General features: G+C 50.1%; 1 protein-coding gene and 1 long non-coding RNA gene across 3 annotated transcripts in view; one reads left to right on the top strand and one right to left on the bottom strand.

Moving 5' to 3' along the window:
• Positions 1-18,912, top strand: part of TNR (tenascin R) — a 73,751-nt gene that overhangs the window by 13,704 nt on the left and 41,135 nt on the right. The window lies entirely within an intron of this gene.
• On the bottom strand, positions 730-16,974 carry LOC135418659 (uncharacterized). Its single transcript, XR_010432607.1, has 3 exons — positions 16,541-16,974; positions 16,126-16,226; positions 730-3,486 (listed from the first exon to the last, which is right to left on the bottom strand). It is a non-coding gene; the product is annotated as an uncharacterized LOC135418659 (long non-coding RNA).

Genomic DNA, 18,912 nt, shown 5'->3' with positions numbered 1-18,912 from the left:
CTGAGCTGTTCACAAGGGCCATTGCATCCCTTTGCCGAGTGGGAATTTCTTGGATTGCTTGGAATTCCCAGGCATTGCGTGGTCCTGCTATACCCCGCTGGTGAGAAGCAGGATTACTGCCAGGCAAGGGGTTGGCAGGGATGCTGAAATTCGTGGGGTTTTGGGAAGGAGGGGGCTTGTGTGGGAGGATGCTTCCTGAGCCTTTTCAGGAGCAAAAAATAAAAGACAGCTCCCAGGATAGAAAATAAATGGAAAAGCTCATTGAAAGTGCCTGCTGTGGTATGGGATGCTGGTCCTGCTGGGCAAGAGACCCCTCCATAGGAGATGGATCTATCTGGAGCATGGATGGATGGAGGGAGGTGGGAACAAACAGAGGGGAGGGGGAAATCCCCAGCAATTACTGTCTCAAGGAGAAATCAGCAGAGGTGTACACCCAATCCAGCTGTTGGACCTCCCAAAAAGGTGTCTGTGGGGGGATCTGGATGCTTGTCTTTCCCAAAACTCTTCCAGGGCTGCAAATGCTCCAGCCCACCAGGGATGCACCATGGGCCCTCCACCTTTTCATGCCACCTTAATGGCTCAGATAGAAGAGCCAGAGGATTTTTATACTAAAAAAAGCTTTTGTTTTGGAGCTGGAGGTGTGCCATTCCCAGCATGGGGACTCAGCTGGGAGCACAGGGTTGGGATTGGGGCAGCGGGGAGAAAATGAACCCCTGAAATTTCCCTTGTTTGACCCCGGCAGTGGGAGAGGTTTGGGTTTGCTTAGCACAGGTGCAGGCTTTGGGCTGAGTTGGCAGCACGTGGCTGGCAGAGGGCCAGTCCCCGAGGCAGCAGCTTGGGGTTTCAGCCTCTCCCTGGGGTGAGCGCAGCAGCGTCAGCGCTAAAAAAAAGTGTGACGCGACGGAGGCGTGAATCAGCAAGAGGAAAATTCCCACCACCTGGGGAGGGAGAGGAGGCGGAAAAATTACAGGCTGGACTCCATGAGGCAACTTTATGGGATGCAGTGACGGGGTGGGAGGGCAAGGAAAGGCGTGGAGCTGGGGTGCCAGAGCAGCCAGCTGGGTGCAGCAACGGGGCAATGCATTGAGCTGATGATCATTAGCTGATGATCCTCCAGGCTTGAATTTGAGCTGCCAGGAAGCTTGGGAAAGCTGCCCTGGGTACCAACCTCAGAGCATCACCGAAATGAGCTTTGTCCCCAGAGCTACTGTCCTCTGCAGGGTGCTCAGATCTCCAGCATCCACAGGTGAAGGGATGCAGGAGGTTGGGTACCCCACACATGTTTGTCCACTGCAGGTTTCTTCATGCCCATGCACAAGGCAAAGCCTAGCCCTCAAAATGGGGCAAAAAATGTGTCAGGGAAGGGACAGCATCCTTGGTGGGGGGATGCTGAGTTCCTGCACCTCATGCTCATGTGCCAAAATGTCTTCTGCCACCACAACTTGGGGTGTGGAGGAGCCAGAGCTGAGGATGGCTTAGGAGAGAGGGCACAGAGATGGGACAGCATTAGCTCACAGGTAATGAGTGATGGAGGCCATAAACGAGATCGATGTGTGGATTAAAGAGACAGAGGAAAGAGAGGCAAAGGTTAAGCATATAAATAGGTAAGGCTCTAACCAGGAGCAAAAGGTAGAGGCTGGGCCCAAGAGACAGAGAATAAAGCAAGGACTGAGTGTCTGGAGGGCTGGACAAATGTGCAAGGGATGGAGGAACCGAGACAAAAAAAGCCAGATGGATTAATAAGAAGCAGAAGGAGAGCAGTAGTGGGGAGCTGAGGGTCAGGGAGAGCTGGGGGTGGGAGGTGGAGGGATGACAATGTGGGACCTGCTGTGCCAGGGCACTCAGCATCTCCAGAGGGGAGAGAAATACAATCAGACCCCAGCGTCTCCCAAATGCAACTCATCTCAATTCCCCTGCCAAGCACCAAGTTGCTTTATAGAGCCTCTTATTTTCCCAGCTATCTGCTCAGACATTAATTTTATGGCCCGAGTCGAAAGAGCTCTTTGAAACAAAGTGAGTGGCACCTCGGTGCTAATTCCTGGCTGCAGCCTCACGCTGCCTTCCCTGGCCCTTAATGAGCCCCTGGCAGGGCTGTGCTACTAATTGCATGGCCTTGCACCCCAAAAGGGTGCTCCAGAATATATATGCATGCATGCACAGCATGCACACTGCTCCTGTTAACACTGAGAGTGGGAGATTTCTGCAGGTTTGAAGGTGCCAGCACTGTGGGGAAGATGCTGGGATGTCCTGGTGTTGGAAAGCTGTGGATAAGGGAGATTTTGTGCTTTTTGCTCTGCCCCTCTCCAGAGGCATTTTTGACATCTCACGGAGGAGCAAGCCCTCACTGTGCCCAGCTTTGCTCTTGGCTAACTCCCCTCTCTGTCACTAGCAAGGGGATTAAATGCTCTCTTTACAGCATGGCTGGGGTGGACAAAAAGCCCACCCTGGTGCTGCTTTGTCCTCCCCAACAGCCACTGGGTTCCCATGCATCCCATGGGGTTAGATGCTGTGGAGATGGGGCACAATCACCTCGTCCCAGGGACACCCACATGCCAAGGAACCCAGCAGCAGTCGTGCCCCCTCATTATTGGAGACAAGTTTTTACAACTGCTTGGACAGAGACTGGTTTTTACAGCAGTTTTTACAACTTCTAGAACCACTGAGTTGCAGTTCTGGTGTCTCAAAATAGGCTGTCGGTAAAGTGTCAGGATGGCAGGTCTCTTTGGTTGTCAATTATTCTTCTTTATTATGTCACAGACACTCAGTGAAGGCCAAAAAGTAAAATAATCTGGATGATATACTCCTCTTAGGAATTAGAGTTAGTCATTCATAACATGTGGGTTTGGGTCCAAGAAGTGTTGGGGATGTGGATCTTGCCAGGAGGCCTGTCCTGAGATCTGAAACTCTCTGGCTCTTGTAGGGGACCATGGGGACACTGCAACAGTGTCTCCAGCACAACTTCAGGGTGCAGGGGATGCACCCCCTCACATCCAAAGTTTTGGGATCTTTCTCCTTATTTGTTCCAGCTTAGGATGACTCTTGTTCAATGCCAAGTCGGAGAGGACCTCGGAGCACCTGCTGGATTCTGATGGGACCCAACAATTGCTATGCAGGTTTTGAGAAAGTTATTGAGAAAATGGGAATGACTAAAAAATAAGTCAAAGAAGGAATATCTGAGGCCTTTCCATTACTTGGGTGCTTTCCCTGGGAGATTGCTCCATTTGGAAAGGAGGGTGCTGGTGCAGAGTACCAAATACAGGATTTGCCCACTATCTCCCTCTCCTCAGTGCTCACCAGTGATGCTGCTGGGAATGTTTTCTCTGGAAACACACTGGGATGGGAATTTGCTCCGTGAAAGAGCATCTCCTGTTGGCTTTCAGTGCTGCAACATGTTCCTGTTGGAATGGATTTATCCAGCCAACACATGAGATTCGTGACTTCGCACTTTCCTTTGGATATATTGACCCCAAGGGTCTGCTGGGATTTCTAAAAATAAAACAAAAATAAGTGAGTGATGTTAAAAAGTCACTTTAGCTGAGTCCAAAAAAAGGGGTCTGTTCAAGCGGCAAGGGACTGGATGGCTTGGATTGTTTTAATCAATCCTTATCAGCATCCCCTTTATGCCTTATGACCCTTACACCTGGTCCTGGTGCCTCTTCATGGGGTGACCACGGTCAAGCAGTCCATTCCTCCCCACTCCACCCCACCCCATCCAATTCCATCCCACCCTATCCCAGGTCCCCATCACCTGCTTCATCCTCAGGCTGGGGTGACTTCAGTGCTGCGTTTGCTCTGGAGCATTTAGGGTTTAATGCCATTTTTATTTTGCCCCCGAATTGGAAAGGAGAAGGGACGTTTGGGGAATTGTTTTCCGTTCAGTTTAATTCATTTTTAATCGGCTGATGGTAATGATTTGATGCAGACAATCTTCCCCAACTGAGGTTAATCAGGACGGAGTGAGCCTCTCACTTGGCATTATTTAGAGAGGCATTTTATAGAAATACTATTAGAGAGGTTATTTAACCATATATTTGTTTTCATTGTGTACACAGCTTTTTCATGGGCTTCCCAGCATTTAATGCTGAGAGATTTTATTTATTTTTGTCATTTGGAGGAAATTCAGGCCTGCCAAAGTGCCTGGGATGGATAGCCCAGGAGGCTGCAGTAATCTGTTCAGACCATCTGGGCTCCAGCTCCCAGAGCAGCCCTGGGGGGGGATGGAAAGCTTTAACAAGCCCCAGCCACATGAGCCTGGGAAAGCTGGGATTTTTTTGGAGGTGGAGACATACCTCGATGGGGATGTGCTGGCTCCTGTTTGCCCTTGCAATGCAACACTGCTCCCAGTTCAGCATCTCCCAGAGGTGAGCAAGGTTAAGTCCCTGGGGCGGTTGCTGAGGTTTGCTGTGGTGGTTTAGGGGCAAAATTAGACCAGGAGATGGTGCCAGCCCCACAAAACTTGAAATTTAAACCATGAAACAACTCAATGATCCAGCAGCCAAGCTCCAGAGCAAAGCTTTCCAGCTGGTGGAGACCGGCGAGCATCCATCCCACCTCAAAAAAACATCCTCCCCGGGGCAGCAGGGAGTAAACCCAACCCCTCCAGAGCAGCTGAGCAAATATTAATTTACTCCTACCGGTAGGGCTCTACACGGGTAATCCTGGGCCAGGCACACATGGAAAAACACTTGTCAGCAAAGCCCCTGGGGCTGATGCTTTGCAAGGAAAGATCAGCAGCTCTTGACCCGTTGGAGATGCTCGGGGACCAGCGAGTCCCCAGCGCGGGCGGCACCTGCATGGGGCCGTGCTGGCTTTTGGGTTTGTCTCGTTGCAAGGAGTAAAAGCATCTGTCTGGAGACAGTAAATTATCCCCTCGGCTGGTGTATCACTAATGTAATTGAGCTGCAGTTAAAGACTCCCCAAGGCACTCCCTTCTCAGCCCGGCAGTTTGCAGCGTGCTTGCTCCTAAGCACGGCCCAGCACCTCCCTCCTGGAGAACTGCCGCCCCCCAGCTCCCCTTTGCAACTGGTTTGCAACGAGGGGGTGATAAAAGCCATTCTGCCCAGTCCGGGTCCCAGCCAGGAGGTGATGGATTATTTGCAGTCCAAGGTTGTCCGTGCAGGATGGAAATCACCCACTGATAGGGAACGTTGGCTGCCAAGCAGCGGGATCAGCCCCTTATAAGGGGCTCTGTGGAAAACGGTGCTACCCCGCTTCAACCCTGGGATTATTTACTGACCTGGCCAAAAATTTCCGTCTCCTTGAAGCTCATAAGAACCTCTGTGCTCCACTGCCCCTCATAACTCTGTGTTTTACAACGAGGAAACCTTGTTTTCTTTTAATTTACTAAACCTCCCGGCTGTGCAGTGAGCAGCCTGGGCAGCACAAACCCACTGAGGGGGCTGTTTTAATCCCAAAGGTGTTTTCCACCACGCTGCCTGTTTCCTGCCAGCTCCTTGCTTTTATTTACTTTAAACCCCAGAGTACAGGTGGCAGGTCGTGGCAGGCAAGCAGCTCTCCCTCTGCTCTCAGGCAACCCCAGGCTATTCTTTTTAAGATGAATTAAACTTGTGGCTACAGATTAAACCCAAAAGCACCAGTTTCCATCCTGGTGCTGCTTCTCAATTCTTCTGTCAAATCCTTCTCCTTGACCCCAAAAGGGCTTAAGTTTCCTGCCACCCTGTCTTACATTCAGCCTTCCCCCAGGCCCTCTCCGAGGTGTGGAGAGGGCATCAGTGAGCGTTTAAACGTTCTCCCCAAATCCCTGTGGGAGTGGCAGAGCAAGAGTGCCAGCTATCCCTCCCTCAGGGAGGGCACTGCCCCGTGGTTTGCACCAATCTCAGCTCTGTCAAGTGCCCTTGCAAGCAGCAAAGCAAACAAATAATAGGAGAGAGATGCTAACTGCTTCATCTCCCTTTCTTCGGTAGCGTTTAACCAAGCCAGAATTAGGAAAAACTCCCCCAAGTTTTGCAGGGGGGTCACAGTGTGGTGCTGGGAGCTGTTTTCTGCCCCTGCATGGCAGCTCACCCCCCTTCATTAGCTTTTAATTAGCTTTCCCCTCCCGGGGCTCCCCAGTGGCATCTCGGCGGGGGCTGCACAGCTCCCTGGCTGTGCCGGGGCCACCCTACACATCCCCGTACTCATTTATAGCCCCTGTTTTTCCCTCTGAGCTCTATTCCCTCTTGGCGTTGCTAAGCCAAACGAGTACAAAATCTGATAAGCGCAAGGCAGCAGCGGGTTTTCCCCCTGGGGGATGCATTATTTACGAAGTTTATCGATTGTGGGAAATAACCCGGGGGCGTTCCGACACGACCTACATCCCCTCTTACACCAGAGCTGCTAATTACCTGCAAGCTGCCACCAGCCCGGCCCCTCTGCTAGGTTTAGGGATGTAAGGAATATCACACCCCCCTCGCAGTCTCCTGGAGATGGGCATCGCTCTCACTTAAACCCCACACGGTGCATCGCTCATCCAAATTTGCCTGCCTCAGCTCCCGGCCATCGCTCCCGTGCTGCCTTTCCCCGCCCTAAAGGGCTCTTTAGTACCTTCTTTAGTATTTCCCTGCCTTGACAGTTCTTATAGGAAGCCATGAAGTCACCTCTCAATCTTTGTGATAAACTAAGCAGCCCGAGCTCTCTAGAGCCGGCAGTTTCCCCATCCTTGGGGAGTTTTGTGACACTCTCTGTAACCACTCCAATCTCTCACTGTCCTCTGGAGGAGTGTGGGCACCAGACCCGCTGGCAGGGCACTTGCCCTCGGCTGCACCAGGGCTATATACGGGATAGCCGAGTATATATAGGGGATAGCAGGGTACCCTACTCCTCCACGGCACCTTAAAGGGTGCAACCCACCCTGTGCCAGCCAAGAAGCCTTTTTTTTCTCCTCTTACTGCTGATGAAAAAGCTTCCAAGGGCTGCCCCCGAGTTCCCAGGGTGGCTTATGGAAGATGACAGTGGTGTGGGGGCAGCGCAGGCAGGTCTGGCAGAGCCTGGGGTGGGCACGCAGCTGGAACTACAGGGAGAGCAACACCAAGGGCATCACAGGATGGTTCAGGTCAGGAGGGAGCACTGGGGGTCAGCTAGTCCAACCTCCCAGCTCGAGCAGGGACTCCTGGAGCACATTAGTCACAACGTGTCCAGATGACTTTTGAGTATCCCCAGGGAAGGAACTCCACAGCTCCTCTGGGATGCAGTGCTCTGGGCTGCACCTTAAGAATTTATAAGTCTTTGAAAGAAAAGCGCTTCTACTAATATCACACAGATACTCTTTTCATTTAAAAGAAAAAAAAAATGTCCCTAGAGCCGTTGTCCAGCTCTAGGTATGGAAAACTCAAAGGGTCGGAGATGCTCCTCCACCGAGGCAGGAGGAGGAGGGGCACCACCGGTTGGAGGAGGTGATCATGCCAGCCAGGGAAGCTGCAACGGAGATCAGCTGAAGGATAACGGAAAGATAACGTCAGTAATTAGGGCTGCAATGAAGATGAAGTGCTGGAATTGCAAAGGAGGACAGGGATGGGGTGTAAGTACCTGCTCAGGGCTGGTGAAAATCAGTATAATATCACTGACCTGAGTCTCAGCTCCCACCCCTGTACCCATTCCAACTATGATACTTCAGGGAGAGGAGAACGGCTGATAAAGGAAGCAATAACAGCAAAAGACTATAAAACCATAATGAAAAATAATTAGAATAGAACCATTGGTATGGGGGTAGTTACAAGTGCAGGGAAGGTGGATGAAGGCAATGAGGAACACTGAGCAAGAGAGGCTGGTGATGGGGCTGATGGAGACACCGACTCTTCTGGATGGAGATGCAGATCTCAAAATTGTAATGGGAATAATTATGACTGTAATGGGGTGGTAATAAAGATAATGGAATCGTAATTGAGGAGGGGATGGCTGTAAAGGAGGAGGCGCAAATAACAGCCTTGTAAAGGAGATAAGAAAGATAATGGATGGTAATGGGGTTGTTGCTAAAGGTAATGGAGTTATAATGAGGCAAGACTGCAGCAGGTAGAAGGGGATGGTCGGTTTAACGAGGACTGTGATGCAGAGAGGATTCTATTTCTGATTCATCATGACAGGCGGTGCTGGAGGTGACCATGAGGCTAATAATAACTGAAGGGTCAATCCTTATGACAAATGCAGCCGTGCCATGAGCACGGCAGGACCGCAGTCCCTGGAGATGCAAGGTGGAAGAGGATCCTGTGCTGCAGCACGAGCTACAGGGCAGAGGAGACAAAAAAAAAGCACCGTGACAAATGACCTGGTCAAGTCGTGCAAAGGTTTGCTTTTTAGGGCAGGGCTGCCCTTCAGTATTGAACCCAGGAGACTAGGATGGGATGGGGGAGAGCAGCAGCTAGTGATGGCCACGTGCCCCCGGTGAGGACAGCCCACCACAGGGCTGAGGATGAGGAGCCACTGCAGCAGAGATGATGGTGGTTGGGACAGGCTGATGACCAGAAGGAGGAATTAGAAAGGGCAGAGTTGGTCCTTGCAGGATGGGGACACACACACAAGTGAGCACATCAAGGTGTAGCAATACAGGCATTACCACAGGGGGGAAATTCAGAAAGCAGCTAATGGCATCGTGTGCTGAGGTGTTTGTTTTAACTCCTGTGCGATGGATCAGCTCTTCACCTCCCCCTGAGGCTCAGCCCAATGTCCCCAAGCCTTTCTGCAGAGCAGGTAACCCTTCCAAGGCTGCTTGCCCCACACCACCAGCCAAGCTCCTTCCCATCCACCACTGCTCCCCACCCACCTGCCCAGTTATCCTGTCAGAGGAGAAAATTACATTCATTTCACTTGACTTTCACTTGACAAACCCATGTCAGTTGTCACATTCTAACCTCATTATCCTTCAGGTTCTTACAGATTGATTGCTTAATAACATGCACTGCTCCCTAACTCTTGGGGTTGCCCCGCTGCAGCCCGTCCTGGGCTCCTGCAGCGTTGGAAAATCCCTGAACACTTCCAAGGTTGGTTTAGCTCTGGAAGTACGCCCAAGGGGTTTCTCAGCAGGTCCTGCCAACACTAGCACACCTGACTGCTCTAAATACCCTGGAAGGTCTTCTCTCCCCTGTCCAAGTTGGGCTCCTGCCCAGTTTAATCACCCTGTCCTAAACAGCAGGGTGCAAGGAAAGGCTGAAGTGAATTCCATAGTGAATCCCTTATTTTTCCTCCTTCATTTAAGCAACATACTGGGGCTTTCCTCAGCCCCCCTCCTTCCTATGCATTTACAAAAGGGTTTTGCCCACCCTTAAAATGGACAACCCGCTGGAGCTTGTTCCACACCTTTGCATCTCCAACTCGTAGCTGTGCAGCCACTGCTCCGTTGTCCCTGTTTCCATGTCTCTGGCATCAGGTCCCCTTTTCTGCAGCTCTTCTTTATGTCTGAGGTCCATTGGGTCTCTGTATCATCTTCCTCTTTTTCCTGTGCATCCAGATGGGTTGTTGTGGTGCCCCTAATGCAGTCACTTGAAGTAATTGCCAACTTCCCTGCACTCCTCAAGCCCTTGGATTACCTTCCCTAGAGATGCTACCTACTGATTCCCTGAGATTTTTGCAGCCCATTATCCTTACTCTGCTGTTCTCACTGCCTTTCTCGTGGCATTCTGGGCTCTGCTATTTCATTACTTACTCCCTGAAATTACCCTCCACTCTTTTCAGCCAGTTCTGCTCTATTAGCCCAAATCAAGCCCAAAAGAGCAGCTTTTCCAGTAGCTCTCATCACCATTAGAAAGGAGGTGTTGCACTAACACACCCAGGGAACTGAACGGCCCTGTCCTGCTGTATCCCTTGATGGTGGAGTTTAAGATGCCATTTACCACCAAGCTGGGTACTCTGGGTTTTAGGAGTCCCTCATGTTCACCCACTTGCTCCTTCTAACTCACATGAGGTCTGTCCCACCAGTTTCACCCCTTTTAAGCTGTTCACAGTGAAGTTGCCTGTTCCCAGCCCCTTGCTCACCTACAGGACAAGTGCATCCCACCAAATCCCTGTAATGCTATTTAAGCCCTAGTCTGAGAAAGGTACTAAGGTTTTTTTACATCAGCCTTTTTATTTGCCAACGCTCAGCCATGTGTTTACAGGAACAATCACCCTCTGATTTCTCATCCCTTTTCTGACCTCCCCCCCTCAATTTTTCCTGCCATTTGTTAGAATTTCTTCAGTTCACCTGTGGATATGTGTCACCTCCTTACTTTGACAGCCTGTTGGCATGATCTTTCCTTATCAAGGGGATCCCAAACAGTGGGGACACCCCATAAATATTAAGTGTCTCTGGCTCTGCTGGTCCCCAACCCATCTGCACCAGCCACCTCTCAGCTCATTTACCCCAGAGCTCTCCAAAAGCTTTGGATTCTGCCTCTGGAAGTATCCAAGCGTTTCTAGCACACAGGGTTTAAGGGGTTTCAAAGTACCATCTGCACGTGTCCAAGCAGAAGGGGAGAAGAAGTATCCTTCAAATGCAAAGGACCTGGGAAATAAATAGAAGAGCTAAAAAAAAAAAAAAAATACTAAAGGTGGGGAAAAAAATGGAAAAGGAAGAATGCAGGAGATTGCACCAGCCTCAGAGATAACCCAGGGAAGTTTTTATAATGAGAAGTCCATTTTCAGTCACAGGTAGGACTTTTTCCTCTTAATCGCTTTCCCAACAGCAAACCATAAAGTCACAATAACCCAACTCGCCAAAGGACAAAGCAATTGCAAGTCCTTTCTCTCCTGGATGGTTGCCAAATCAAACTCTTCTAGATACAGGGAGAATTAAAAAAAAAATACACAACAGGTCTCCCAGAGGGAAAATAGGACGAGGGTGAAGGATAGGAAGGGAAATTGGAAGAGAAGCTCTGCTCGACTTCAGGATGAACTTGTGCACAGAGCCCTTACTGACTAACCAGCTGTGGCTGCCTGGGGAAGTTTGCAGAAAAACCTCCCATTTTTGTCATCACCAGAGGCTCCAGCCCTGATAAATAAAAAGTTGGGAGCTTTGCGAGCGCTGTCATGCAATAGAAATCAAGGAAGGCAATGGAGCCCCGAAGAGAAACCATAACAGCTGGCTTTCACATACTGCTTGGGAGGTTTGTACAGGGAAGATGTCCCTTATCTCTAGTACAGAGAGCACCAGGAGTTTTCACAAGGATTTCAGGGGATCAGGATATTTGCTGGTTATTTTGAAATAGAGCTGCTTACACTGCCTGATATAGGAGAAAAACATGAAAGAAGCCAGAACAGAGGAAAAAAATATGCAAAATCTATGTTAGTTCGTGGGAAGGCACTGGGACAGAGAGCTGGAAGGGATCAATGCCTTGTCCACCCGCCCTGGGATAAAGCATTTAAGCTGTTTGGAGCCTGCTTTCCCACAGAGCTCTCTGCTCAGCTGGCCCGTGAGTGCTGCAGCAATCTCGTCCACACTGAGCAACGCCCAGGGCTGAGGGCTCCCCCCAGCCTGTGCAGGAGTGGCTGTGATTGCCCTTTAGGGATGGCAAGATAGAGACAAAGAACAAAAGCAATGGCTGGGGGCGGGAAAAAGTGAGGCTGACCTGATGCTGGCTGCCAGAGAGAAACTCGGAGCAGGACTTCCCTTCCTAGTTAAGGGAAACCCCACAGAGTAAAGGCTGAACTCTGCTATTGCTCTCTGCCACCTGCTTTTCACTCAATTCTTTTGTCTTCAGAGCCTCCAGGCATCAGCCAAAGCCCCTCCAGGCTCAAGGTAACCCAGGAGGGGCAAGTTTGTGTGCTTGGGTGCAAGGCTTGTGGGTGAGGTGCTGTGCTGGGACCCAGAGGCACTGGAGTGTCTGCAGCAATGGGACCAGCTCCTGCTGCTGAAGGGACACAAAATCCCCGTCATGTAGGAGAAGAAATTATGTTCTTTTGGATTTTGTAGATGCCTGAGTGTTGGTATACATGGTTCAAGCTCCCTGAGAAACTGTATGTACCCTGTGGGAAAATCCTACAAGATGCAATAGCAATGCAGCCAAGGGAGTTACCCTGAAACCTGCAGGATTTAATAGCTCAGGATGCTCTTTCTAATAGTGGTTTTAACCACTGAATGCAGGTTTTCTTATGGCAGGGAGAATTATTCTTGCCCTTTCATAGAGCATAATCCACAAAAACCTGCAAGAAAGCCATTTTCTATTAAGCTCTATTGCTTTCAAGGGGGTAAAAAAAGCCAGGAAACATAACTCAAGATACATTTCCCAAAGTTATGGTTTCTTCTTAATTCTTAGTTTAAATAAGGATTGCAGAGTTGGACTCTCCAGTCTTGGCATCCATGGTCATTTAGTTTGGAATAGAAATCAGGTATGTCACAACCAAGGAGCTCGTGGGTCTCACTGGGGCCCAGCTTTGGGCTGAACCCAAATGTACAGTTTCCAGTCCAGGGTTTCCCAGACAAACTAACAGAAGGGTTTTCACAGCCATTGCTGTGGTGTCCAAGTAGTGAGAGATACAACTTTTTTTATAAAACACCCAGTCAGTAAGAAATGGGTAAAAATTTACTGGTATCCCTGACAAAAAAGGGAGGAAGAGAAAGGGGGTTCTCTGATCCAGAGAGGAGTCCTGTAGAGAACAGGCTGCCTTGTCCAGGTCTTGCAGCTTTGCAGGTCTTCTCATAAGGGACAGTGTGATGGCACATGTTGGGGGGGACACTTGGCTACTGGGTTTGACATCTCTGCTTGGAGCTGCTTGGTCAGATTTAAACTGAGCAGCCCCCCCAGTCACCCCCACACACCCCTTCCTCCAAGGGATGCTCCTTGGCAGCCTCCTTACTTAGGAGCATAGAATAGATGCTGCAGCAAGGTCCTGACACCCTCCCACCATCAGCATGACCACCCTACAGCCCCAAGCAGGGGGGTCAGGGGTGCAGGTGCTGGGTCTGAGCCGAGTGGAGACACCACAGAAGCTAGTTTTGGTGCGGTCAAGGCATCCTTGCTGCCCTTGGCCACCCCTGCCTTCAGGGAATGTGATTTTCCCCCACCTAGTGCAGAATGAGTGATACACAGGGACTGCAGAGCGCCTGTCCCCACCGGGATGTACCCTATGCACAGCTAGGGAAGGAGGTGTCCTCTCCCAAGCCTGCTGATGAGCCCAGGGCCGTGACATCATTCCCCATGGCAGACAAACACCAGGAGTGGAGTCATGAGCTCTTTCACCTGGGCATCAGCCCAGTCTGAGTCAGCCTTCGGGCAGCAGCAGCAGCTCTGATGTTGCACCATCAGGGCTGGGTCTAAAAATAAAATTAGAGAGGAAAAAGGTATTCTTAGCCTCAACTCTGTCTCAGAGTCCCCCCAGGGGACATTGGGACTGAGGGGAGAGGAGATGGCAAAGCCCAGGAGGTTGGAAGCACAGCTCTAGACACTCATGCTGGGTGTGCAGCTGCAGCAGCATCTGCCTCCCACAGCAGAGAGGGAGCTCCCACTGATGCCATCTCCCTCCCTCGTTTTTAGGGAGGAAAGAAAAACTAAGCAAAGGAAGCACCCAAAAGGCCATGCCAAGCCTCAGGTAGCTGGTGCATAAGGCTGTGATCACGACACTGTAAATCCTCACCCACATCCCTCAGCTTTTGTGCTGGCACTGCCTCCTTGCAGGCTCCGTCGCACTCTCCAGAGCAGTATATTTGGTAATTTATTCTCCCCTGGCAAGCTCAGCTCACAGGCAGCATCTGGCTCTCCTCAAAGGTCACTCTGCTTTCTGAGCGTCAGCCCTCCAGCCAGTTTTGGCAGCAGGGCACCAAGACCCACCAGAATTTGGCTTTGAAGTAATTTCTCCTCTCTCCCCTTAGTGCAAACCAAGGAAACCAAGTTATACCGAAACATGGCTTGAGAGATTTCCTTTAAAATAAACATTCAGGCTTCAAGGCCATTTTTCAACTAAAGCCAAACAAAGTTTAACTACATACAAGTTTGTGAGCTGTTTTGATACGCCTCAATTTGCCTTCACCAACTAACACATTACTCCAGTAGGCAGACCTGGACCAGAGCCAGGAGCTGGAACGGTGCCCACAGGATGCTCCACTGCCACTGACAGCACTCACAGGGCTCACAGACCTGCTGCTCAGAGCAGATTTGCTCCCTCAATGTCTTACTTTGTCTCAGGTCCTGTTTTTCTGTGCATTTGGCAGTATGTGGTGGTCCCTTCCAGCAGCCATGGTACTGCCTCCCAGCCCCGGGAAGCAGGGACTTCCACAACTAATACACTTTTGTGGCTATTTAAGATTTGATTTATGCTCCCGCTGTCACAGCAAATAAAAAAAATAATTTTTAACATGCCAAGGAAGGCTGACATGAAATGCAGGCAAGCTTCCATCACTTATCCCCCCAAAAAAACCCCCAACTTTGATTAGATATAAGGAAGACTTTTTTTTTTTTTTTACAATAAGGGTGGTGAGGCACAGGTGGCCCAGAGAAGCTCTGGCTGCTCCATCCCTGGAAACATTCAAGGTCAGGCGTGAAAGGGGCTTAGAGCAACCTGATCTAGTGGAAAGTATCCCTGCCCATGGCAGGGGGTTGGATTAGATGAGCTTTAAGGTCCCTTCCAAGCCAAACCATTCTATGGTTGTATGAAAATCCTGTGCTAACAAGACCAGAACTACAGACCTGAAGCCAAGAGCTGGAGCTGTGTGAACACAGCAGAGCCACCACAAGTGTTGGATGGATGGATCCCATCAGCATCAACACTTTTTACTTCAACATTTTGGGCTCTTCAAACTAACAAAACCCCTTATATTTAACCTTAGCTCAACATGAATTTGCACTTTCCTGTGGTGGAAAGTGCCTGGTGAGACCGTGACCATGTCTGCTGTGGGATGGATGGACCCACCACGAGTGCACCCATGGATATGGTCCAATGTTGAAGCCCTTCTAGATAACAAGCCATCATCTCTCCCGTGTCTCCATAGCCTTCCTGCATCTCACACAGCCATAGATCAGTTTCCAGGCTTTTTCAGAATTGGATTCCTACCACCAAAGCCTCAGGTCACACATACTCAAGAGCTCCACAGGAATCCAAAGGTCACTGGAGTGCTTTTCAAAAAATAGTACTTAAGCTCCTTGGAAAGGCAGGTGCTTCAGTGGGGGCTCTATCAGGTTTATAGTCATGTACAGAAGTATTAATCCTGTGGTTTAAGCGTAGTGAAGATGCAAAAAATGATATCCAGCAAGGAAAAACAGAGTTCTGTTGAGCTGCTGACTGGGTTTTAAATCAGGAGAGGGAACATGGCAGCTCAGGGGAAGCAGTTCCCTGTTCTCAGTGTCCAGGAGTTTCTCCCCATCCAGATGCACTGATTCTAGCTGGAACAAATCCCCCTTCCAGCTTTAACAGCCACACTCACCATTTCCCAGGGCAATAATCCAGGCACAACACCCAGAAGAAGCCCCAGGCCATGAGGATTGTGTTTGCCTAATTTGCTCTGGGCAGAAGTTTCCAGTATTTCCAGCAACCCCAGCTGGGGACAGCCCTGTTGCCTCTTGACAGTTATTCCTCCTGAGTTTGGCAAACAAAAAGCATCTCACTGCATTCAGCTGTTCCTCCAAATTTTGTTTAGACCATGTCAAACTCTGTATGCTCCAAAGCACCCCTGTTTGAGGGGTAAGAAGGCTCTCAGGTCACCCAGGAGGGGCAGGAAAAGCTGGTGACAGGCAGTGGCATGCTCAGAGCTGCAGGAACAGCTCAGAGGAGATACAAAAGCAGCTCAGAGGCAGAGCAACAGCTGGGCACACCATGAAGTCCTGGCATGAACCAAGTGCCCCTCAAAACCACTTATGGGGGAACATGTAGTGGGGAGACAGGTGATGTGATGAGACCTTCCCACCCCACCTTCTCCCATCCATGCTTGACAGGCAGCTGTGAGGAGCTTAAGGCTGGATTTTGGATTTTAAATGTCATTCTTCTCAGGGTGCAAAGATTTAAGACAATATTTGAATCTTCTCCAAATATGGAACTTTCCTTATGATTAACTGCTATGTCCCTTCTACCATGCCAGCTTTACATAGGCCAGGGGCCCACCACACATCAGAAAAATGGAACACATATATATATGCTGGTATTTTATATAAATGTGAGATACAGAAGAGGGCACATGGCACAGCATTGTGGAAAATGAGACATGGCAGAAAATCAACACGAGCAGGACACCTGAACCCCAGAGCACAGGATCCAGGTCACAGCAGATTGATGCATTTCCTCCTCCAAGACTCCCAGGAAGGCAGCAGGCCAGCAGCATGTTAATGCACACCCTGGAACAAGAGAGAAGTAGCACTGCTGAGCACTTCTTCTGCTCAGTATCAAAGGCAACTTCACATGTGCACCACATCAAACTTGGGATGCTCCTCTCAAAAACACCCAGCTCCCTTTTTTCTCCTTCTTACCCACATCTCCTGCCTGTCCAGAGCATCATAAAACCCTCTACCACAACCCCCCCCCACTCCTGGCCTGATCTCAGCTAAAATAAATGAGCACAGAAATGAGCAGAGCCACGAGGGCTCAAAGGAGTTGATCCACCAGCCCAATTAGCTGTGGCTGGTACCACCCCTCCAATCACCCATCTCACCTGCCACATCTGCAGCAGCTTCAGAAAGAAGCCCAGGGTGAAGAAGGTGGAATTTCAAAATAACTGGTTTTTTTTTGTTTTCTCCAGAGCAGGCGTGTGCCTGGCAGACTGGATCCCCTGCCAGGAAACATAATCATATACAAAAATTATTATAATGGCTTGCAATCAGAAAAACTTCTGTTGGAACATCTTGTGACACTGCATAAGCAGTAATGAGTGAAAGCCCCTCTGTGAGGCACACCAGGATACCAGAGGCTAAACACCAACTGGCTTTAGGATGTCCATCTCCTTGGGCAGGAGAAGGTCTGAGATAAGTACAGGCAGTCCTGGCTCACCGCCTGCCCCTGGCTATGTGGTTTTAGCCCCAGTGGCTTGGGTTGGGGAGGCAATTTGTGATAAAAGCCCAGAACCTGACAGCAGAGCTCCTCCTCATGTCCATGTGCTGCACAAAAAGTAACAGGTTTCCCCCCCCAAAACCCTACAAAACTGAATACTGGACAAAAATACATGTGAAGCTGCCATTGATCTTCCAGCCAAGGCTTGTGTTGAAAGGACATTTTTTTCCGCTTACTGCACTTCTAAAAGCAGATGAGATATCAGAGACATAACAGCTCAGTTGTATCTCCTAGAGACCAGCCAAACACCACATTAGGTGTGGGCAAGGCCAGCCAAGATAGTAAGAGAACCCACACAAATTTCAGCCCAGGCTGTACAATTAATTATTTCCCACAGTTTGGGCAGTGGAGTTGTCCCTGTCACCCATCCAGCCAAGCACGTCTGAGGGGTCTCTCACTGGGCTTCTGTTTTCTTTTCTCATGAGCATTTTAATAGAGTATTTTGGACTTTGGGGCAGAAAAGTACTGCATAGATATTCCCACTGAAGTAAGAGGACTTTGGATTCCTAAATATCTGTCTAGAGTGGAAAATCAAACTGGCACCACTGCACAGAAGTGAACTTCCACCAGCCCGTGGTAGTATTCCTTAGGCTGTGATGTGGTAGTATTCCTTAGGCTGTGATTTCAACATTTCACAGGAAATTGCTCTTGCAGTTTGAAGCCATTCCCCCTTGTCCTGTCACTCTGTCCCTTGTCCAAAGCTCCTCTCCAGCTCTCTTGAGCCCCATTGGGTACTAGGAGGTGCTCTGAGGTCTCCCCAAAGCCTTCTCTTCTCCAGGCTGAACACCCCCAGCTCCCTCAGCCTGTTTCCATGGCAGAGGTGCTCCAGCCCTTGGAGCTTCTTCATGGCCTCCTCTGGACCTGCTCCAAGAGGTTCACATCTTTCTTGTGCTGAGGACCCTGAGGATGGACACAGCACTCCAGGGGTGGGGTCTCATGAGAGTAGAGGGGGGCATCGCCTCCCTGGCCTGCTGTCCACGCTGCTGGTGATGCACCCAGGGTGGGAGTGGCTCTCTGGGCTGTGAACACACATTGTCAGCTCATGTCCAGCCTTTCATCCTCCAGTACCTCCAAGAATTACTTCTCAGGGCTGCTCTCTATCTGTTCTTCCTCCAGCTTGTGTTGATACCAGGGGTTGCCCCAACCCAGGCACAGGACCTTGCTCTTGACCATGTTGGACCTCATGAGGTTCCCACGGGCCCACTCCTCGACCTTGTCCAGGTCCCTCTGGATGAAAACTCTCTGAACACTCTCCCATTTGTTCTGTTTCAGGTGTGTGGGAAGCAGTCCAAATTTATTGGGCAGGATCCCCATCCTAAAAGCCCAGACCAGCTCTGTCCTACACCTGTGAGCCCCTCTCGTTACCTGGGGCTGGACTGGTTAAGAGATCTTTGAGTCACCAGGGTCTCCAAGGCTCAGGGGTGGTCCTCTCTCCTCCCCTATCCCCCCTCGCCCTTCTTCAGGAGCCCAAAAATGGACAGAGGCAGGAGGATATTTCTCTCCCCATTTTTTGGCTTCCAAAAGAGGCCCACTTTCAGCTCCCATTTTACCATCTCCATGTCTGGAGAGGTCAGAATAGGTTGGGTTGCCCCACTGTGGTGGCTGTTAGGGTCAAAAGGGATGGAAAACTGGGAATGGAAAGTGATGGGAATATTTCAGGCTGTTGTAACAGCAGCTTGGGATTGCAAAGGATAATCATTGCTCGAGCACTTGCAGGGATAACCAGGGGTGATCTAGCTGGTCACTTCCAAGATCCCATCTTTCCTGTGGAAGCTCACCTGTGGGCAATGCCATGTGCTCTTTGGGAGGCATGCTTGAAGCCAAAAAAAGAGATTTTAGGGAAGGGATGAGGGACTTGGTCCGGGAATGGGGAAGCCACATCTCCAGCATCAGACTGGACCAGGTCTGGCAGGCAGGTCAGGGAGCAGCATCCTGGTGTGGGGAGTGATGATACTCACGTGCAGACCCAGGGCTATA

The sequence above is a fragment of the Pseudopipra pipra genome, chromosome 9 (genome assembly GCF_036250125.1).
Source record: "Pseudopipra pipra isolate bDixPip1 chromosome 9, bDixPip1.hap1, whole genome shotgun sequence".
NCBI lineage: Eukaryota > Metazoa > Chordata > Aves > Passeriformes > Pipridae > Pseudopipra > Pseudopipra pipra.
The sequence above is the reverse complement of the archived record's forward strand: the minus strand, read 5'-3'. Positions and strand labels throughout refer to the sequence as shown.